We start from the raw sequence: 22,913 nt of genomic DNA, 5'->3' as shown, positions 1-22,913 counted from the left end.
GACCGAGACAGGTACCTGTCCCAGGTGCTCAGCTAATAGCTGATGTCCAAATCCAGGCAACATGATTCTGAGTCCACACTCTTCATAACTGGGTTCCCACATCATCTTCATTATAACGAAGCTACACGTGCAGAGTGAAAATAGACCAAGAGCCAGGCAATCATCTTCCCAATGTATGCTGAAGATTGCATAATCTGGAGTTCCCGTCGTGGCTCAGTGGTTAACGAATCCGACTAGGAACCATGAGGTTGCGGGTTCGGTCCCTGCCCTTGCTCAGTGGGTTAACGATCCGGCGTTGCCGTGAGCTGTGGTGTAGGTTGCAGACGCTGCTCAGATCCCGCGTTGCTGGGGCTCTGGCGTAGGCCGGTGGCTACAGCTCCAATTCCACCCCTAGCCTGGGAACCTCCATATGCCTCGGGAGCGGCCCAAGAAATGGCAAAAAGACAAAAAGACAAAAAAAAAAAAAAAGATTGCATAATCTGGAGTTCCTGTTGTGGCTCAATGGGTAACAAATCCGACTAGGAACCATGAGGTTGTGGGTTCAAACCCTGGCCTTGCTAAGTGGGTTAAGGATCTGGAATTGCCATGAGCCATGGAACAGGTCACAGAAGAGGCTTGGATCTGGTGTTGCTGTGGTGGTGGCATAGACCAGCAGCTACAGCTGTGATTCGACCCCTAGCTTGGGAACCTCCAAATGCTGCAAGTGTGGCCTTAAAAAAAAAAAAAAAAAAAAAAGGACAAAAAAAAAAGATTGCATAATCTTAAGGTTTAAAAATTTTGATGGCCTGTTATTGTGTGTTTATAGTTGTAATATTTTTGTTGTTTTAAACTTTTCATTAATATATAACGTCTTTGTCACGTGTAACTCTTTTTGATTTAAAGTCCATTTTATCTGGTATTAGTACAGCTGTGTCTGCTTTCTTTTGGTTCCTATTTGTATGGAAAATTTCCCATCCTTTCACTTTCAACCTATGTATGTCTTTGGATCTGAAGTGACTCTCTTGTAGACAGCATGTAGTTGGATCTCATTTTTTGAAAGTCCGTTTTGCCAGTCTCTGTCTTTTGATTGGAGGATTCAATCCATTTACAATTAAAGTAACCGATAAGGAGAGACTTACTTCTGCAGTAATGCTATTTCTTTACTATTTGTCTTATATCTTTTTTGTCCCTCATTTCCTGCATTACTCTCTTCTTCTGTATGTAGCTGATTTTTTGTAGTAAAACATTTACATCCATCCCTCGTTTGTTTTTGTGCATATTTATACCAGCTTAACTTCAGTAACATACAAAAAAATCTGCCCTTTAAAAGCTTCCTCCACATCCTTTTCAGTTACTGATGTCACAAGTCACACATTTCTACCTTATGTGTCCCCAAAACACAAGCACATATTATTTTTAACACATAGACCCTTTAAATTTTGAATAAACAAAATGAGGAGTTAGAAACCAAAGCTACAATAGCACTAGTTTGAAGAAGAACAGAGCCGGAGGAATCACACTCCCTGATTTCAGACTGTGCTCATAGTACAGTAATCAAAACAGAATGGTACTGGCACAGAAAGAGACACACAAATCAACAGAAGAGACCGGAGAGCCCAGAAATGAACCCCCACTATGGTCAGTGACTCTATGACAAAGGAAGCAAGAAAATTCAGTGCAGAAGAGACTGTCTCCTCAATAATGGTACTGGAAGAACTGGACAGCTAAGCCCAAAAGAGAGAAATTAGAATATTCTCTAATATCATGTACAAAAATAAACCCGAAATGGATTAAAGACCTAATTGGAAGACTGGTAGCATAAAACTCCTAGAGGAAAACAGAAGGAACATAAATTACAGCATTATTTGTTTTTGGATCCGTCTCCTAAAACAAAGGGAGAAAAGCAAAAATAAACACATGCACAAAAGCTTTTTAATTTAGTTTGGTCCCATCAGCAAAACGGAAAGACAAACTACTGAGTGGGAGAACGCATTTGCAAAGGATACGACCAATAAGGGGTTAAAAGCCGACACAACAGTGTAACAAGGGCAGCCTCACCGGATTTAGAAAGAAAATATCATACAAAGTATCTTCTCTCATCACAATGAGATAACTTTAGCAATCTTTAGGAAAACCAGAAAATTCGCAAAACCATGGGAACTAAATAACTCCCTCTTAAACAACCAGTAGGTCAAAGAGGAATCACAGGGGAAATTAGAAGCTACTCAGAGACTGAGAAAACTGAGAGCAAGACACGTGAATCGATGAAAGAAAGTGAAAGTAACATGAAGTAGAAAATTTACAGCTTTAAATGTTTACATAAACAACAAGAAAGATCTCAAATGAGCACCCTAACTTTACAGCTTAAGGAACTAGAAAAAGAAGCACAAATTAGACAGCAACAGAAGGGAAAAAACAATAAAGGTTAGAGGTAAATGAAATCAATAACAGAAAAACAAAGGAGAAAAATCAATGAAACCAATGAAAGGCAATCATTAAATGTTGATTCTTCACAAAGATCAACAACACGGACAAACCTTTACCAGACGGACTAAGAAAGGAAGAGAGAGACTCAGAGTACTAAGTCCGGAAGTGAAAAGGGAGGCTACCCCTGATTTGATAGAACACTCAATTGCGTGCCGACAAATCAGGCGACTCGGACCAAACGGACACATTCCTGAGACGCAAACCCACAAGGACAAAACCTTGAAGGAATAGAATTTTTTTTGGCCGCATTTGAGGCATATGGAACTTCCTGGGCCAGGGACTGAATCCAAGCCGCATCTGCGACCCACACCACAGCTGCGGCAATGCTGGATCCTCAGCTGGCATCCTCAGCTGGATCCTTAACCCAGCGTGCTGGGCCAGGGATTGAATGGACGATGCCGTAGAGACAAGCCGTGCCATTAACCCACTGCACCACAGCAGGAACTCCCAAAACTGACATTTGTATGTTTTTTTTTAACGGCTTGTCCCATTGCATGTGCAGGTTTTGGGGCCAGGGATTGAACCTTGCCACAGGTGCAACTTGCACCACAGCTGTGGCAATGCTGTCTCCTTAACCTGCCATGCCACAAGGGAACAACCTAGAAATTCTGAAGAGACCTACAACTAGTAAGGAGGTTGAATCAATAATTGAACATATTCTGACAAAGAAAAGCCCTGGACCTAGTGGCTTTACTGCTGAATTTTATGAACCATTTAAAGTAGAACTAACATCAGTACTTCTCAAACTTTTCAAAAACAATTGAATAGAAGAGAATACCTCTAAATTCATTCTATGAAATCAGCATTACCCTAATATCAAAGCCGGACAAAGATAACACGAGAAAAGTGCAGATCAATATCCCCTTATCTGCATGGATACAAAAATCCTCCACCAAATATTAGCAAACAGAATTCAACAGAGTAGAAAAAGGATTAACCATCATGACCAAGAGGGACTTGTTCTTAGAATGAGAAGGTACAAAAGCGTGAAGCTGGACCTCACCCAACACCATTCACAAAAATCAACCAAAACAGATCCATGATTTAAGTGAAAGACCTAGATACATAAAACTTTTAGGAGTTCCCGTCATGGCTCGGTGGTTAACGAAGCCGATTAGGAACCGTGAGGTTGCCGGTTCAATCCCTGGCCTTGCTCCGTGGGTTAAGGATCTGGCATTGCTGTGAGCTGTGGTGTAGGTTGCAGATGCGGCTCAGATCCCGCGTTGCTGTGGCTCTGGTGTAGGCCAGCAGCCGTAGCTCTGATTAGACCCCTAGCCTGGGAACCTCCATATGCTGTGGGTGCGGCCCTAGGAAATACAAAAAAAAAATGACCAAAAAAAAAAAAGGAAAAAGAAAAAATATATAAAACTTTTAGATGAAAACATAAGGCAAAATCTTCACAATATTAGATTGGTGATGCTTTCTTGAATATGACACCTAAAGCACAAGGAAATAAAGAAAAAAATAGATAAACTGGATTTCATGAAAGTTCAAAAAAAATGTGCATCGTAAGACACTGGCCCAGGGCCCTCCTTTCCCGCCTCCACCGCTTCGGGCGGGGTCTGAGCAGCTCACTGTGGGTGGAGCTGCCTCTGCTGGGCGGGGAGTCGGCGGTGGGGTGGGGGTGGACGCTGAGGCTCTGGGGCTATGAGGTGGGACATGCGGGTGTGGCCCCAGGACCCAGCATGTGGAGCCTTTAAGTCCACCCAGAGCCAAGGTAATGGGAATTTGGGACGGGAAGGGCAGCTTCGCTATGTGCCACCCTCTGGAATGTCCCCCAAGGGCTTTGAAAGCAAGGACCTAGCAGCCAGTCCGGCTCTTTGATCCTTATTTTGACTTTCAAACACACAACATGAGTACTAGACTTGGGCCTGTTACCGAAGGGCAGGAGGAAGGAGAGGAGTCTTTGAGCCTTTGAAGACAGACGAGCATCTGGAGAAGGCCTTCAAGGTCTGACCTCAGGCGAATGGGCACCGGACATTTTCACAAGAACAAAATGCTGGAGAATTCAAGGAATGCCTAATGCTTTACTTGCTAATGTTTGCAGCTGGCAGTGGATCTGAAATGATATCTCGCAATAGTCATCCGAGCAAAATGGAGTCAAAATAGTTGCAACAAAAGAGTGGAAACAAAATGACAGAAGAGAATGACCAGTGGGTTGCACGGCTGCACTTTCAGAAACTGAGGAGCCCGTCCTACTTGGACCCAGAGAAAAGGGCTTCAGTGCTGTGTATTCCTCAGGGAGAAGCCCCGCAGCGCTGGCTGGTCTGGCTGTGATCACGGACCGTGAATGCAGACCGAACACAGCTTTGTGTCACCTGGCCGAGTCACAGCACGTGCGGGGGCTCTCCCAGGTCCTGAGTCCAGAGGGCAGCTTCCTGGTGTTGATCTGCGAGGGTTTGACTTTTGAAAGGTGGGGAACGGGTGCTTTTAAACCCAGAGTGGGACTTGCTGTCCTGCTCCTGTTGTCAGCAGCCCATACGGACTCAGAGACATGACAAACCTTTAAACAGGCTCAACAAGTTAGGGGACAGCTCTGACGGAGGCAGACACCACTCGGGCGCAAACACGGCACGTGTTTGACGGAACCCTCTCCCTGGGTGCGTTTCCTGGCCATGAGGCTGTCAGGAGCCGCGAGGGGACCAAGCAGGGGGATGGCCAGCCAGGCCGTGAGGGGGACGGGGACTTGGGGAGTTCGCAGCTTCTGCCCTCAAGGCTCCCCCCTTTTACATGAGCTTGCTTTTTGCACAATGAACCAACGCAGTTCACCAAAGGGCTCGGTACCGCTTCAGAACCGCTGTCTGGGGGTCGCGGAAGAGCGACGCCCCGCGAGGGCCACTCCTGAGAGCGCAACAGGGCAGAGGTCGAAGCCGGTTCACGATCGCGGGCGCGGGCGCTGGAAGGAGAGGACGGGGCAGAGAGAGGAAAGCCGGAGGAGAGGCCCCGTGAGCAAAAGCGAGCCCTCCCTGCCCGCAGGGCTCTGCGCCGGAGGCACTGCCGGCCGTCTGGGCACCGCCAGCTCCCTGGCGGCCCCCGGGGCGGTGGACTCCTCAGTCGGACTTGTCGCCCGGGAAACAGTGGAAAGGTTTTAACCTGGTGGCCCCAGGCATGACCAGTGTCCGCAAACACTGCTCAGCATGTCAGTGCCGCCAAGGTCTGAGTATTTCAGGCTCTTCTCCCTATTTTCAGAAGTTCTCAGCCCCACACTGGGTGCTCCTCCCTCCCGCAGAAAACCCTGGAAAAAAAGGGAAGGTGTCGCCCATGATGGCGAAAGTCACCGCCATGGATTCCTGACTCTACCTGCTGCTCGAGTTAGGCCCGGTGTCACCGCTGCAGTTCTGGTTCCTTTTTTTTTTTTTTGTATTTTCAGGCCGCACCTGCAGCATATGGAGGTTCCCAGGCCAGGGGTCTAATCGTAGCCACAGCTGCCAGCCTACACCACAGCCACAGCAACGCCAGATCCGAGCCGTGTCTGCGACCTACACCACAGCTCACGGCAATGCTGGATCCTTAACCCACGGAGCAAGGCCAGGGATTGAACCTGCAACCTCATGGTTCCTACTTGGATTCGTTTCCGCTGTGCCACAATGGGAACTCCCCGGGTCCAGTCATTAATGTCCAAAGTGAGTAAAAAAGATCAGAGAGTCTGTCATTTACGGTCGACAGTTGGTTTTAGTAACAAATTCATCATAATAAAAAAAGACACTATCCACGGAGTCAAAAGGCAATCTACATTGGAGTTCCCACTGTGGCACAGTGGGTTAAGGACCTGGCATTGCTGCAGTTGGGGCTTGGATTGGATCCCTGGCCCAGGAACTTCCACATGCTACAGCTGCGGCCAAAGAATACAAAAGGGCAACCTACGTAATTGGAGAAAATAGTTGCAAATCATATATCTGATAAGGGATTAATATCCAGAATAGAAGAATATAAGAACGGAGACTCAACAACCAAAAGACCCCAAACAACCTGATTCAAAAATGGGCAAAGGACTTGAACAGTCATTTCACCAAAGAAGCTGTACGAATGGCTAACACAACATGAAAGGATGCTCAACATCACTCATCATTAGGGAAATCAAATTTACAAAGGAAGGAAAATTACAGTGAATCAAATTGCAAATCAAAATTACAATGAATACCACCTCACGCTCCTTAGGTGATCGTGTGAAAAAGCAGGAAAGGACTAGTGCTGGAGAGGATAAAGGGAGATGGGCTTTGGTGGGGAAATGGCAGAGCTGGATGGAAAACAGAACATGGTGATTTTTCAGAAAGAAAAAATGGAATTACCATACGATCCAGCAGTTCTGCTACTGGGAATAGACGTTCTCAAAAAGACCTGAAAGCAGGGTTTCAAAGAGCTCCTTGTACCGTTCGCAGTGGTGTAACTGATGTGAGAGCAACCCCATCATCCACTGATGGATGAACAGGTAGGCGTGACGGGGTGCGGCCACACAGCGGGGCATGATTCAGCCTAAAAAGGAAGGAGCGTATGACACGGGCTAATGCACGAACCCGGAGGACGTTATGCTGAGTGCCATAAGCCACACTCAGAAGGACAAATACTGTGTGATTCACTCCTAAGAGGCACTCAGAGCGTCGCAGAAACCACAGGGACAGAGAGTAGGGCGGTGGCTGCCGGGGAGCGGGGGGGCTGGGGAGTGAGGGTCCAGAGTCACAGAGTTTCAGTTTTCCAAGATGAAGAGAGTTCCGGGGATGGATGGTGATGAAACGCAATGGTGTGAGTGTGCTCGGCACCACTGGACTGAACGCTCAGAAACGGTTCAGATGGCGGATTTTATGTCATGTGTATTTCCCCCCAGTTTTTAAAAATCAGGGGGAAAAACCCTTACAAGTGAGTAGAAAATGAGCACGAAGAACATGGGAAATCCTCCCCAGGAAAGGGACAGCAGTGAAACGGTCAGTGATGGAGCTGCACAGAAGCCGGGGACCTGCGGACACAGCAGCAAGGCGCCCTCCCTCGACGACCCGAGAGACACTGCCCACACCGAGCGCAGGCCCGCCTCCGCGCTTCTGGTGGCTCTGGCGACAGGCCTGCAAGTCTTGACACTTTTCAGAACTTTTGACCCAGACTCTGCTCTCCTGGGAGCAGAGGCCCTCACAACCGGCATCCCCATCCAGGCGTCACAGGGTCTACCACGGGCCACCAGGAGGCCACCCCTGGAGTGGTGCAGCGTGTGCTGACGTGTTCGGGTCCCCTGGGCGGATCCGCGTCTGGTCTCTGCCGGTGTTGCTGTATGACATGGCCCAACCCCAACACATGCTCCAGGGTGCGGGCCGCCCCCCACGTCCTGTTTCATGAGCAGCGCCCTCGAAGCCTGCTTCTCTGCAGGTGGCCCCACACCAGGGTGCCCCTGCCTTCGCACAGATGTTTGAAAGAAGCCATGGGAAGGACTGACTCATTGGAACCTGGGCCAATGAGTCCAGGTTTAAAAGGAAAGAATCAAACTCTTTGAGTTTTTCTGAAAACAATCACAAGAGCTAGATTTTCCCGGCTTCGTAAAGCTGCACACAAGGTCTGGTGACACCGTGTGCCTGGAGATCCCCAGCAGCCCTCGCCTTAAGGGGGCGGTGCTCCGACGTCTGACTTTGTTCTGCGGATGAGAAAGCAGCGGCCAGAGAGGAGGCAGGTGGGTGCAGATGGGCGAGGCAGGGTGACTGGCACCCGAGCCCAGCTTTCCTCCTGGACGTTGCTTCTACTGCAGACGTGCCCAACAACTGCCCGCCCTGCTGTGGCCTCCACAGGCCTCCCAGGTCACTTTCATCAGCCCTGGGTGGCAGCTTCGCAGTGGCCAGAGTGGTCCGGTGGCCCACTGAGCCCAACGTCCTGCAGAGGGGATGCACCTGGGCCCCTCGTGGCCAGCCCTTCCAGTCACCTATGCCCTGGGGACCCAGGCCCTCTCCCCTGCCCAGCTCTCCTGCCTCCAAGTGGCAGAAGGAAGGCAGACTCCCCCCCGCCTCCTGGGAGCCCCAGATGTCCCGCCCGCATCCAGGCCCTGGTGAGGCAGGCGGGGAATAACCCCCAGCGTAAGATGGCCTCCAGGCCAGAGCTCCTTCACTGGGAAAGAAAAACAGGACAAAAAACAAACCCAAAAAACCCGGGAAATCTGGGGACCTCAAGCCTCCTTCTTCCTGGGAGTCAATCTGTGAGAAAGCTCCTTTCCTTGGGGACAGTTGGGTGGCCTGTGGGTGTGGGAGCCATCAGCTTCCTCCCTGGTACAGGGACAGCATTCCAGGGGACCTGGGCAGGACGCAGGCACACCCGGGCACCGTCCTGCCGTCTTTGGCCTTGCCGTTACTGGCATCGGCAGAGCCCCCTCAGTGGCTGACGCCCCCACCCCCAGTGGGTGCCGGCTCTGCTGAGTAGCTCCCCTGGGCGCTGGGCGGGTGAGGAGTCCTGGGCCTGAGGGGACCGCCCAGCAGGGGAGTGGTTCTGGCCGTCAGCCTGGCTCCCGCCTCACCCCGTGCCCACTCAGCCCCTGCCCGGGCTCCCTGCACAGACTCCTGGGGGATGTCCTCCCGCCTCAGAGGAATGGGGCGGGCTGGGCTCCTGCAGACGGTCGGCTGTGACCTCTGCTCTCCCTCTCCCTGGGGGTGTCAGAGACCCCTCCTCTCCTGTTCTTGGGGTTCAGACAGCCTCTCCTCCCCTGTTCTCCCTGGGGGTATCAGAGACCCCCTTCTCTTCTGTTCTTGGGGAATCAGAGACCCCCTCCTCCCCTGTTCTCTCTGGGGGCGTCAGGGACCCCTCCTCTCCTGTTCTTGGGGTTCAGACACCCCCTCCTCCCCTGTTCTTGGGGTTCAGACACCCCACCCCCTGTTCTCCCCGAGGATGTCAGGTTCCCCCCTCCCCTGCTGCCCGGGAGGCTGGCCCCTCTGGAGCTCATGCTCAGGGCCAATCCCTCCAGGGGGAGAGATCCCGGCTCTCTCTCAGTCCAGAGGAGAGGGGCCGGCACCGCTGGTGACCCTGCGCCCAGCTCCGTGTGGGGGCCCCTCAATCTCTGAAGGTGTCTCCAGTCCAGAGACAGAACCAAACCTCCCAGGACCCGCCAAAGGTCTGGCTGCAGATGGGGGACCCGGGCATGGACGGCCCCGCACCCAGACGCCCGAGGCGCGGAGCTGGGGGGCTCTGAGCGAGGCCGGGCGGGGAAAGTGGGGGCCACCGACGCGGGCGCCGCCCGACGGAGGAGCGGCGGCCAAGTCCCCGCGTCCGGCACCGAGCCGTCCGCGCTGCTCCGGGCCTTACCTGACCGCGCGTCGGGCGCCTCCGCCGGACTCGTCCCAAGCGCAGAGGCTCCGGGTCCTGACGGCGCGAGACGGCGGCCCAGTGGGCGGGCGGGCGGGGCCGTGGGCGGGACCGCCGTCTAGGCCCCGCCCTCCCCGCCCCCGCCCCCTGCCCCGCGCCCCCAGCCGACCGCAGCCACCGGGAGGCGCTGCGGCCACGCGGATGGCGGCGGGTCGGGGACCGGAGGGGGCCCTAGGGGCCAGGGGTGGCGGCGGGGGACCAAGAGGGGGATCCCAGGGGACGGGAGGCGGCGGAACCAGGGCGCGAGGGGACGGGAGGGCCCGGGGAGGGGGCCAAGAGTGCGGGGGGCGGGAGAGCGGCTGCCCAGCTGTCCCGGCGAGGTCGAGGTCCGAACCTCCCGGCCTCCTGCTGAGGTTCCGACTTGAAGTCCCCGGCCCACTGCGGCCCACCCCCCGTTTCCTGGCGACCGAGGCGTCTGCTCCGGGGCCTGGGGACTCCCCCTCGCCCTTCACGCGTCCCTCTGAGGAGCGGCCCTGGGAGGCCCAGGGTCCCGGCCAGCTCAGGACCAGCTCAGGACCAGCTCAGGACCAGCCAGGCTGGGGGCTTTTTCCTCGTTTAGGGACATGCAGCTCTGTGACCCACGGGTCACAACGTGTGTCCCCGCCCTCAGAGGGGAAGGGCGGCCTGGGGAGGAGCAGGACGGCCTCGAGTACTCCCGGTGGGACTGAGGTGGTACTGACGGGGCCCCGGCTTCGGCGGAGGAACCCCCAGGTTCGCTGGGGCCTGGGCGCTGGGGCCTCTGTGAGGTCCCTACCTCAGCGGAGTCCGGGAGCGGGTGGGGAGGGTCTCCACCCCACACCCACCCTGGAGTGTCAGCCCCCCAGGACCAGTGCTCCTCCTTGAGGTGGGGTGCAGGCAGGGCTGGGCGGGGTCCTGGGCCCTGGCATAGGGCCCACCCCACCCTCCCTGAAGGGGACCCAGCAGCGAGAGGAGGGCTCCAGCCTCAGACCGACAGCTTTGCAAATCTCTGACTTAGCGCCCTCCCCCAAGAGGAGAGAGACCCTGGAGCTTCTTGGCCACCTGGGTGTACCCCAAGTGCCCACCTTCCCTGCTCGCAGCCCCGCCATTGGCACGCTGACTCCAGTGCAGCTGAGTCCCACCTCCTGTGGGAGGGAAGGTGGCCCAGGGCAGGGGTCTTTGTGTCCTCAGTGAGCCCAGCAGGAGTGACTGTTGAAGCAGAGGGGGGACAGCTTCCCGGTGTGAGGGGGAGGCACGTACCCCTGCGGCCGGGCTGGGCCTCTGGACTCCCCGTCTGCTGTTGTGCCCCAGGCCCCGCCTACTGCCTCCCACCCGCTCCTGCCTCCAGAGGCCCCTCAGGCTGCTCACCCACCAGTGCCCGCCCCGGGCAGTACCAGTCTCTCATCTCCTCCCCAGAGCCCTTTCCTGTGCGCAGTGGGGCCTGGGGGCAGGGGGCACTTAGGTGAGTGGGACACAAGCGCGTGAGTGTGTCTGTCTGTGTGTGAGGGTGTGAGTGTGTGTGGAGTGTGTGCTGAGTGTCTGTGTGTCCACAGGTGCACATGAGTGTGGCAGCCGCGTTCTGTCCTTGGAGCACCACCGACTGAGGGCCCTGCATGGAGCTGTCCCCCTGGACCCGCCTCCTCTCTCTCTGGGGCAACTTCCCATGAGGGCTACTGGCGGGGCCAAAAACAAGACCCAAAGCCCTTAAGGGATTAATTTGGCTCCGGGTGTCCCTACCAACACAGCCAGGACCGTCTAGGAACTGCTCCGAGGGCGGCCACTTCTCTCACCCAGAGCCAGCGGCTCTGGTCTGGGGGACCCCATCATACCGAGCCTCCTTCCCTGGATCCTGGATGCTGTGACCCAGGACTCTGGTCACATCCCACCCTACCTTGGGGCCTCCTCCTCCCAGGACCCCAGTGAACGCAGGAGTGCAGGAGAGGGTTAGGCAGGACCCCGTCCTGGTTGGTAGGTGGAGAGCAGATCGTCCTTGGCACAAGGAGGAGGCCCGATGGCTAGGTTCCACCAGGGGTGAGCTGGGAAAACGTCCCACTAGAAGGAGCACCTTGCAGGTGTGACAAGCAGGTGTATGTGTGTGTGTGTGGGGGGGTGCTGGCTGATCAGCGCTGAGTTGCGCTGATGGCCCAGCAGAGGGGTCACGGGACAGTGAGGCAGCGAGCCAGCAGTTAAAGGCTCAGAGGGGGAGCCAGAGGTCTCTTCCTCTGAAAAAGAAACCCCCGTCTCCTGCAGGGAAGAGCTGAGGGTTGGGCAGTGGCTGGAAATGGCAGCGAGGTGGCTGGGCCCCAGGCACGCCGGCTGCTTGGCCATCGCTGCTCTGGGACAGTCAGGCCCTGGCCAGGAAGACCGGAGACCTCAAGACGGGGCTGGGATGCAGCGGGTGTCCTCATCGGAGGCCACCCAGCCTGTCTGCTGGCTGCCAGGCTGTGGCTGGGGCGAGTCCCGTGCAACCTGGATGAGGACAGGCCTGGTGGGTCAGAAGGCAAGAGGTCCGCAGAGGCGCTGTGAGGGGCCGGCCCACTTGCAGCCCTGGCTCTGGAGCGAGGCCTTTAGGAGACACATCCTGGCTCCTAGCAGGGGGCCACCTGGCCTCGCAGGTCTGTGCCAGGGGGCGCCGGGCTCTGCTTTGAGCTGGACCCGTCAGGGGAGGCCGGGCCCTTGCGCGATGGCCTTGCTGGAACACTGTGCTCCCGCCCCTTCCTCTGCGGAATGGCCTTGGCTCGAGGCCGGCGTGCTTGCCGCCCTGCTCAGCTCTGCAGACAGATGCCGCCCGCGTGCTCCTGCCCTCAGCTGCGGAGGGGACAGGCCGGAGGGCGACGTCACCTTCCTGAGGGGCTGCCTGGCCTGTGGAGGCGAGGCCCGCCCCCTGTGCCTTTGTGCAGCAGGGTGATCGCTGCCTGGCCTGGAGCAGCCGGGCAGGTGAATCCTGAGCCCCGGCCACACAGGCCTTGCAGGCCCTGAGAGTCTGTGGAGAGTCAAGGGGGCCCGAGAGCCTCAGCACGCCCGGGTCCAGCCCACCTCGGCTGCTGGGGTGCCTGGGGTCTTCTAGCTGTGCAGACACCCCTCGTTTCCTGAAAACCAGTGAGGCCTCCTGCTCCACTTAGGTCTGGGGGCATCGATTGGCCTGTACTGTCCTTGGGCCTCAAGAGCCCGCCCCTCATCAGCCCAGGAACATGCCCAGAGGGGCTTGTTCTGACGTTCTAGAAGGCCTGCTCCCTCCTCGCCCTTGGGTGGTTCCTCCTCCGCGGGAGCACAGGGCCACGGTCGTGCCAGGCCCTCTCTGTCCCCTTGCTCTTGCAGGCAGAGGTGGGACAGCTTGGGGACGACGAGGTGCAGAGGAATACGGAAGGGCACCCCAGCCAGTCCCCCCAACCTGGACCCATGCTGCCGTCGGCACCAGGACGGCCTCTGGTTCGGGCCCCACCCGCACAGGGCCGGCTGAGGTTGGCACCGGATGCTCGCGCCCCGCGAGGTTCCCAGGAGGAACCCGGATGGCAGCGTCACGTGCCCGCCTTTCCGCTGCCTTCGGCCCCGTTCCAGGGACGGGTGTGAGGGGGATCTGGACTCAGTCGTGCGGGAGGCTGGCCAACTGCTGGAGAAAGACCCCGGGAGCCCTCAGGGCAGGAACGAGCAGCCTGGGCTGTGGGCCTGGCTGCACCGTGGGGCTGGGGGCGGGAGCGGGGTGGGGGTGGGGGGACGGGACCAGGAAGCACTGCTTTGTCCTCTGCCCACATGTCCTCAGGCAGGGGAAGCCTGAAGTGGTTCCACGTGGCACCTTGCAGGACCATGCTGGGTGGTGGGGCGTTGCTGTCGTGGCTGCAGAGACACAGTTAAGAAGGTGGGTGTGTACTGACATGTCCCTGGCTCACTCATGGCACGGACGGCGCAATTCCCACTCCCCGGGGACAACCGGGAAGCCACAGCCTCCGCCCTTAGCAGGCGATGCACGGGAGCCCATGTGTCACAGTGCGAGCTCCAAGTTGGTGGGAGAGCCGCGCCTTTGTTGTTTTAAGCCAGAGCCACCTCCCTAGCCGGAGTAACCTCACGGGATGCTGGGCAATGGAGCGCTCGTATGGTGACAACTAGGGCACCGTGACAGCTGGCATGCACCCCTGTGCTCACCGCCAGTGGGAGCCCCGAGAGGGGCCCTCCTGGGCCAGGGCACCCGGTGGCCAGGTGGGGGACACGTGCTGGAGAGGGGCTGTGAGCGCCAGCGACCTGACCTGGCCACGATGCGTGTTCCTGAAGGGTCTTTACGCCATTTCTCCGGACGTGAAGCCTGGGGGGGCAGCCCCCGAGGTGGGGTCCACAGAGCTCCCTGCACACGCCTGAGCTAATGTGCCCTGTGTCACAAGAGCCTCACAGACAGGGGACGGATGCTTTCAAGGGGGACAGGTGGGGGAAGGAAACGCTAGGTCTTGAACTTTTTTTTTTGTCTTTTGTCTTTTTTAGGGCCGAACCTGCGGCACATGGAGGTTCCCAGGCTGGGGGTCAAATCGGAGCTACAGCTGCCGGCCTGCACCACAGCCACAGCAACGCGGGATCTGAGCCGCGTCTGCGACCTACACCACAGCTCACGGCAACAGGGGATCCTTAACCCACTGAGCAAGACTGGGGTCAGAACCCACATCCTCAGGGATACTAGTTGGCTTCTTTACCACTGAGCCACAACGGGAACTCTTGGTCTTGAATTTCTGATCCCACCAGCAGTGGTGGTTCCCCCTCGGCCACCTCTGAGTACACCTCAGCTACAAGGATTCGTTTTCAAAACGCTTCAAGATATTTATGCCTCCTCTTGAGCAGCCCTGCTGTATTGAACTGAAAGTGTCCCCAGGATGTCGTGCGCCCAGCTGCTGCTGGCACAGGCGGACCACACCGACACACACCCCAGGGGCTGGCCTGGCTTGCGGGGCTGTGAGGTCCCCAGGCAGCCACACCCTGGGGCTGCAACCATCGGGGTCACGGCGTCATGACGGCTCCTGGCTTCCTCTGGGGGAGGAGAAAGGCCAGGTACCGGGGGGTCCGGGGCGCCCCCATCTCGGGGCCTCTGTCTGACTGGGGGAGGAGTGCCTCTTTGTCAGCCGTGTGACTTTCCTTTGTTTTTTTTTTTTTAATTTTTAAATTTTTTTGGCTGTACCCACAGCATGTGGAAGTTCCTGGGCTGGGGATCGAACCTGAGCCACAGCAGTGACAATACTGAATCCTTAACTGCTAGGATCCGCCTGAGACATCCTTTTTCTTTGCTTTTTAAATTGTACTAATTAAAGTTTTTTCTAATGGTTAACATTGAAAGTTTTTATTTATTTTGGAGCAAATAACACTTGCTCATCATGCAAAATTGAAAAGGTGCATCGGGACGTGGGATAGAAAGCAGACCCCTCACAGGCCCTGACCCCCACCCTGCAGGCCCCGGCCGGGGAGCGTCACCTCCCAGCTCTGCAGGGACCCTGGGGCCACTTGAGAGACTGCCGACTGTCACTCCCTTAATATTTAGTTTAGCAAGTCTGCTGGCAAAACATTTTCTCCGTTTTCACTTGTCGCAACAATTTTTTCCTTGCCCTTCCGTTTTGAAGCCCGTTTCCCCGGTAAGAATTCCATCTTAGCGGCTGATAAAGACGACGTTGTGCTGCCCTTGGGCTCCAGGTTTGGGGAGGGCCTGGCTTTCTGCTGCTCCTTTGAAGGCGATGTGCCTTTCTTGTCCGCTGCGTCTCGTCTTTGCTGTGTGGCAGTTTTACTGGGACGCGCCCGTGGGTCTGGGGCTCCTCGCAGCCCTCCTCTTTGGCACGTGTGCATATGCCTTTCTTGAATCTGTGGTAGAGCCTTTTATCAGTTTGGGAAAATTCTTGACTGTCATCTCTGAAAATTTTGCCTCAGCCCCTCCTGTCTGTCTTCTCTTTCTGGCCGTCAATTCCACACCAGCCGTTTCCATCAGGTCCCGTCCACCGCTGGCGCTCTCCTCCACAGCGTCTGCTCTTAACTTGTCCTTCAGGCTTGACCTTTTTCTTTTCTTTTCTGCTTTTTAGGGCCGCACGCGTGGCATATGGAGGTTCCCAGGCTAGGGTTGAATCTGAGCTACGGTTGCCGCCTGCACCCCAGCCACAGACGTGCCAGATCCCGAGCCTCGTCGTCGGCTCCCGGCCACGCCGGAAGCTCATTTCCGCTGCGCCGAGACGTTGCCAAGCCACAGCCACGTCCGATCTGAGCCGTGTTTGTGACCTACACCACGGCTCATGGCAGTGCTGGAGCCTTAACCCACGGAGTGGGCCAGGGAGCGAACCTGCGTCCTCATGGATGCTCGTCAGATTCGTCTCCACGGAGCCATGACGGGAGCTCCTATATTTTTTAATAGAAAGCAAAATATAAACCTGTAGAGGCTCTTCTTAACCTTATGTCCCTTTTTCTAGGGTTTAACTTTACTCTGGTGGGCAGTGAAGTTTAGGGACAGATCACCATTTTCCAGTCGGAGATGGATGTAATTCAGATGCAGGGTTATGCTTTGTGAAGGCTGATGCATCACCAGTTCCTTCTCACGTTTAGAGCCCAACTTCCTAAGTGACCCAGCTGAGGGCCTGACGTGTCTACCAGGGTCCCTGCTCCTTTGAGGGTCTGGCGTTCCAGGTGTTGTCTCCCTAGAGCTGAGAGAGTAGCAAGGGCTTTGCATAGTTTTAAAACATAGGTTTATTTAGGGATATTTTACGTAACACAAATTCACCCTTTTCAGGTGTGCAAGTCACTGCTTTTGGCCAGTGATGTCACCATCATCAGAGGCCAGCTTTGGAGCGTCCCTGGCCCCGTAAGAGCCGGTGTGCCCGCTTACAGGGAACCCTCGGCCACAGAACCACGGGTCTGCTTCCGTCTCTACAGATTTGCCTTTTCTGGATGTTTCATATAAATGAAATCACATGTGTGGTCTCTTGTGTCTGGCTTCTCTCACTTGACAGTGTTTCGAGGTCTGTTTATTCACATAACATGTTTCGGTAGTTTATTCTTCCCGAGGTACAGAAGCTTTTCTGGAATAAACTCTTCAGGTTGTTGTAACCCTTAGGTGAATCGCCAGAGCTCAGAAAAGGTTAATTTAGATAACTTTGCTAGTGATTTCATTGCTTTCACGAAGGCGTGGATTCACAGAAGTCCTCTCTCCACCGTTCCGGAAGTTCTGCTTTGTAGTTTCCTTTTTTTTTTTTCCGTCTTTTTAGGGCCACACCCGTGGCATATGGAGGTTCCCAGGCTAGGGGTCCAATCGGAGCTACAGCTGCCGGCCTACGCCAGAGCCACAGCAACTCGGGATCCGAGCCGCGTCTGCGACCTACACCACAGCTCACGGCAACACCGGATTCTTAACCCACGGAGCGAGGCCAGGGATCGAACCTGCAACATCATGGTTCCTCGTCGGGTTCGTTTCTGCTGCGCCACAGTGGGAACTCCCAACCTAAATTTCTTTTCTTTTCTCACATTTGTGCACCAGTTAACCCTGCAGCACTAAGAGCAGGAGTGAGCGTGGACACCTTTAACTGGTTCCCAGAGTTAGAGAGAAAGCCTCCTTTCATGTTCAATATGAATTAGCAGCAGAGTCATTTTAGTTTTGTCGTTGACGATGTTCTTGGTTAGGTCGGGAAAGTTACCTTCCGCTCCTAGTTTCCTTCCTTTCTTTCATTTATTTTGTTCTTTGTTTTTTTTAGGGCCACACCTGTGGCCTATGGAAGTTCCCAGGCCAGGGGTCACATTGGAGCTACAGCTGCCGGCCTGCACCACAGCCTCAGCAACATGGGATCTGAGTCGCACCTGCAACTTCCACCAGAGCTCGCGGTAACGCAGGATCGTCAACCCACCGAGTGAGGCCAGGGATCGAACTCGCGTCCTCATGGTTACTGGTCGGATTTGCTTCTGTTTTGCCACAATGGGAACTCCCCCTAGTTCTCTTAGAGTATTTTCATAAACAGGAGTTTTATTTTGTCAAATGCGTTTTCTGTGTTTGTTGAGGAAATCAAATAGGCTCATCACCCTTTTTCTGTTAACATGGTGAACTGTACTGTTTGATCTTTTAAACTTTTAAACCAAACTGACATCTTGGGGATAAACCCGCCTGGTCATGATACATTATCTTTTTTTCTGAAATGGTAGGTTCTACTTACTGATGTTTTGTTGAGGATTTTTGTGTCTATATTCACGAGGGATGTTGGTCTGTGCTTTTCTCTTCTTTTAATATCTTAGTCTGGTTTTGGCATCAGGGTAACACTGGCCTCTTAAAATGCGTTGTGAAATGTCCCCTTTCCCTCCATATTTTGAAAGAGTTTATATAGGATTGGCGTTACTTCTTTCTTAAGTTTGATAGAATTCCCCAGTGAAGCCCTCTCAGATAATGAATTCAATTCCCTTAATAATGCAGGATGCTTCCTTTCTTTCTTTCTGTCTGTCTGTCTATCTTTTGGAGGTTCCCAGGCCAGGGGTCGAATTGGAGTTGCAGCTGCCAGCCTACACCACAGCCGCAGCCACGCGGGATCTGAGCCACGTCTGTCACTTACACCACAGCTCACGGACACACCAGATCTGTAACCCACTGAGCGAGAGCAGGGATTGAACCTGTGCCCTCATGGGTACTAGTCACATTCATTTCCACTGAGCCGTGACGGGAACGCCAAATGTAGAATTATTTCTTCTTGAGCTGGTTTAGAAGATAATGTGTCTGTGGAGAAATTTGTTTATTTCGAATAAGTTGCCTCAATTTACTGGCGTGAAGATGGTCATTGCACCTGTACCTGTGCCCTGCGATGCCGGCCAGGCCTTGGAGTCCCCGAGCTGTGGCTTCTCCTCTGTCAACGGGGGCTCTTCCTAGCACCTGCACCAGGCACGGGGTCCCGAGCAGGTGACCTTGCAGGGTGCAGGGTCAGGACTCAGCCCCTCCGGCCTCTTCCCCAGCTCGGCAGGCAGGTGTGAGCCCCGCTGTCTGCCCACGTGTCCTGGCAGGCCTGATGGTGTGAGAACGGCCGAGCCGAACCTGAGACGTGCATCTGAGTGTCCCACATGGAAAGAAGAAGAGAAAGCCAAGAATGCCTCTGAGGACAGCCAGCAGCCACCCCGACGAGCCCCACCCTCCGCTATTAGCAACGCGCCCTCACACTTGGCAGTGGCCGGGCGTGTCCCCATGTGCTCCCCATTTTCCTGCCAGCACAATGACGCCTTCCGCCGGGTTCACCTCTGCTCCTCCCACTGACTCTACCGCGAGGGCCGGGGGGGCCACTGGCTTCTCTGGCTGGCAGCCCCCAGCACGGAGCCCACTCCCACTCCTCCCGTGGGGTGGCGGGAGTGTGCTGATGCAGACGGCTGGGGACACGGGAGCCGTGGGGTCTGTCACCTCCCATGAGAAGTCTGGCAGGGGCCGAGGTGCGGAGGCCCAGGGCAGAGCTGGTCACACACTGCACGGGAAGGGGGCGTTGAGGGCGTGCTAGCTCCACTCTGGCCTTAGAGCGGAGGGGGCCCCTCAGAGCAGGGCACAGGGCCCTGGGTCCTCTCTCAGAGCTGGGCTTCAAGGCCTGGGGCCAAAGCTGACCGGGAGTGGCTTAGACCAGAGACTGGACACTGAATTCCAAGTCAGGCTGCCACTTACTGCTTGGATACACTGCTCGCTGCCTGACATACAGGGAGGGTGTCAGGAAGCAGAGGGCCCGCCCAGCCAGGGAGTCGCCCAAGCATTGTAAATGGAACGTCCCCTGGAAAGCAGGGGCACTGCCTGGAAGGCACCTCGGGCCACGTGGAGGGACCCCTTTCCATAGCCCCCACCTCCTGTGCTGTGGGGCTGGGACTCAAGGACTCATGCGTCCCCCCTACCCCCCAAGGGGGCTTGTCCTGCACTGAAATCAGGAAGGGGGCTGTCACAGCCGGGCGCAGAGCCCTCCCACTGCCTCTGGCCTGGGCGGCCTCTGGGAGGGGTCTCAGTGACATCAGCCACGGAGAAGGACCCTTCCTGGCTCGGAACCACCTTCTGGCAGGAAGAGAATTTAAATTTTTTTTTTGTCTTTTTGCTATTTCTTTGGGCCGCTCCCGCGGCACATGGAGGTTCCCAGGCTAGGGGTCCAATCGGAGCTGTAGCCACCGGCCTACGCCAGAGCCACAGCAACGCGGGATCCAAGCCGCGTCTGTAACCTACACCACAGCTCACGGCAACGCCGGATCGTTAACCCACTGAGCAAGGGCAGAGACCGAACCCGCAACCTCATGGTTCCTAGTCGGATTCGTTAACCACTGCGCCACGACGGGAACTCCAGGAAGAGGATTTTAAACTGTCTGGCAAATCAAGCCCTAAACAGAACCAGCTTGTCTGAGGATTAGCAGCCTTGAGATGCAGGACAAATGAGAAGCACGCTGAGTGCTGCAGGCCCACGGCCGGCCAGCCGGCTCTGCGGGTGGAGACTGGACAGATTTGCCAGTTGGCAGCGACTTCAAGGGAGCCCTGCTTCCAGGGCTTGGGCTAATCGAGAGTGTGGCTTCTCGGAGATGCCACAGGCCCCATGGCGTTCTCTACAGACTGGGGGCTCCCTCGCTGGAGGGTCTGAAGCCGCAGCTGCTGCCCGCACCCCTGGCAGGGCCCGGAGGAGAGCTCCCGCCTCGGCCCAGGCCCTCCTCGTCACGTGGGCAGGGTTGAGGGAGGCCAGCCTGTGTCACCCCCTTCCCCCCTCCTCGGTGTATGGACACGGCGGCACGTGCAGGAGAGGTGCTGGGGTCATGCTTCCATCCTTGGGGAGCGGACAAGGCTCCTAGAGGGCCAGCCCTTGCCACCCCCACCTCCAGACCTGGCAGTGAAGCAGCCTGGCCAGGGCACCCTTCCAAGCTCGGGTCTGGCTGCTGAGTGTCTGGCTGGGATGGAGGCCCTGCTTGGGCGCTCCTCTGGCCGTGGCTCCAGCTGCCCTGCCCGTCCTGCCCTGGCTTGTGCCATTGCCGTGTCTGAGCCTGGCGGCGCCCCTCCCCCCTCTTCCTGGAGCCCACTTCCCACCTGCTCTGAGATCCCTTGTCAGGTCACCCCGGCCACCCTGCCATATCCCAGGTCCCTGCTGGCCTGTCCTCTCACTGGGCCTGTGTCTGTCACCTGGCCTCCCCATGCCGAGTGGAAGCCAGAGGCCTTCCTCTGCTTGGATACACTGCTCGCTGCCTGACATACAGGGAGGGTGTCAGGAAGCAGAGGGCCCGCCCAGCCAGGGAGTCGCCCAAGCATTGTAAATGGAACGTCCCCTGGAAAGCAGGGGCACTGCCTGGAAGGCACCTCGGGCCACGTGGAGGGACCCTTGTCCCGCCAGATCCCAGGCCCTCCAGAAGGCCCTTCTCTCCCCGCTGGTCTGCAGTGCTGCCCTGCAGCCGGGAGTCTCAGGCTTGGCACCGGGTGACATGAGGGCCTAAGGTGAGGGCCCTGCCCAGCTCTGCCGTCGAGGCCCGGCCCGCAGGCGTCAGGGCTAGGGTGGTCTCTGGGAAGCCACCTGGGCCAAGAACAAGGTCTCTGGGCTGGTGTTCAGACGGGGAGGGAGGGGCAGGCAGCTGTTGGTGGCCCTGGAGGGCACAGCCATGCTGGAGGACACGGTGGTGGCTGCTGAGTGAGAGCACGAGGGCCAGGGCGCCCCCTCAGGGCGGGGCCCCAGCGGCCCGGGCTGCTCACTCCAGGACTGACCTCGGCGGCCCAGGCTTGAGTGCAGTGGTCCAAGCCCTGCTGGCGCAGGGTGCGCAGCCAGGTTGGGGACCCAGAAAGCTCTTCCTGACATAAAGCCACTGAGGCGGCTGTCTTTGTGCCCTCCTGCCCTGCCCTCTCAGCCTGGCCTCAGGCTGCCCTCCTGTGCCTGGGCTCTGGCGCTGCCTGGGCTGGACGCTCGCTGTTGGCCTCTCTTGGCCCTCAGGCCTTGGGCACTGGCACAGCAGGCAGGGTCTCGGCCCGCCTCTCGACGGCCCCAGAGTCTGTCTCTGTGCCCGTGCCCTCTGCCCTCTGCCCACCCAGGGCACTAACAGGGATCCAGGCTCGGGGGGCCCCACACAGGGCTCTGCTGTGCGGCTCGAGGCTGGCCACTGCTTCCCACCTCGTCGCGGTCCCCCTGTAACATGTCACATGAGGTCATCAGTCGGGTGGATGGGCGTCTGGCCGTCAGCCATGGTTCCCCCATCCCCACGTGAGGGGTTCTGCACTCAGAACAAGGGAACGACCCACGGAGGGCAGAGGGCATCACCCCACGTGCTGCCAGCGGGAGCGGGATCGGCCTCGCCTGTCAGCCCTGAGCAGCTGAAGCTGGTGCTGGGCACCGTGGATGTCTTTGGGCTTCCCTCTCCTGCTTGAGGGGTGAGCCCACGGCTGACCTTTGATGGTGGCAGCCTCCATGGCTGCTGCACATCAGGGCACGCGTGCCTGTCCCGGCCTGGGCATCCTGCTGCCTGGGGCTGGAAGGAGCTCGTGGTTCTGAGCCAGTTGCCGTTGGACCAGGAACCCTGGGCAGAGGGAGCCCCTGGAGTCTGGGTGCCAGAGACGGGGTGACTGGCCAGTCCCCCACAGCAGAGACCCTGAGGCAGGGCCTCCCTCCCTCCTGCCCCCTCTGGGCCCGCCTCAGTCCCCAGGGCTGGGGACCAGGGGTCTCCTGCGGGGCCGGCGGACCTGGCCATGGTGGTTCCTGTAACGGCACAGGTTCCGGAACCTGGGGGTTTGAGCCGCATTCGTCACTCAAAGAAAACATTCCCGGAGGTTGGGCCAGGTGAGTGTGTCACAGCGAGTTCATCGGAAGGAATCGGGGCTGCTGGTGAGTCACTGCGGAGACAGTGAAACGGCCTCACGTTGTGCCGAGCAGGCCCCGTGTCTGGGGCTCGGGAGGCGGCCCGCTCACTGCTGCTCCGAGTCTCCTGCCCTCCCGCTGTCTCAGGCGAGTCGCCTTGCGCCCCGTGAGGTCCTTGGGGCTGTGCGGTGGCCCCCTTGGCTTGGGCCGCCCCGGCCTCGCCTCCCAGGAAACCCGCCCTTCCTGGGGCCCAGGGCCGAGTCCCGCTCTGTCCCACAGCACAGGATTCTGAGAGGCCCTGGCCAGGCCTGGGTGCACGTTTGCAGGTGTAACCAAGGCTGGACTTAGTTTCGGGGAGGCCACTTGTGGCCAGACCTGACCACACAGCCCCTACAGAGCTGCATTTTCTCTGGA

The 22,913-nt window shown here is 56.9% G+C and overlaps 1 protein-coding gene across 2 annotated transcripts in view; it reads right to left on the bottom strand.

The window, feature by feature from the left end:
* The window catches only part of COL6A2 (collagen type VI alpha 2 chain), a 34,458-nt gene extending 24,640 nt beyond the window's left edge, over positions 1–9,818 (bottom strand). For both annotated transcript variants that reach the window (XM_047798387.1, XM_047798396.1), the window contains exon 1: positions 9,730–9,818. The gene's annotated coding sequence lies outside the window, so the exon portion shown is untranslated. The remainder of the gene's footprint in view (positions 1–9,729) is intronic.
* Positions 9,819–22,913: the final 13,095 nt, after the last annotated feature.

Source organism: Phacochoerus africanus, chromosome 1 (genome assembly GCF_016906955.1).
Source record: "Phacochoerus africanus isolate WHEZ1 chromosome 1, ROS_Pafr_v1, whole genome shotgun sequence".
Taxonomy (NCBI): domain Eukaryota; kingdom Metazoa; phylum Chordata; class Mammalia; order Artiodactyla; family Suidae; genus Phacochoerus; species Phacochoerus africanus.
Note: the sequence above shows the minus strand (reverse complement) of the source record. Positions and strands in the feature narration are given on the sequence as shown.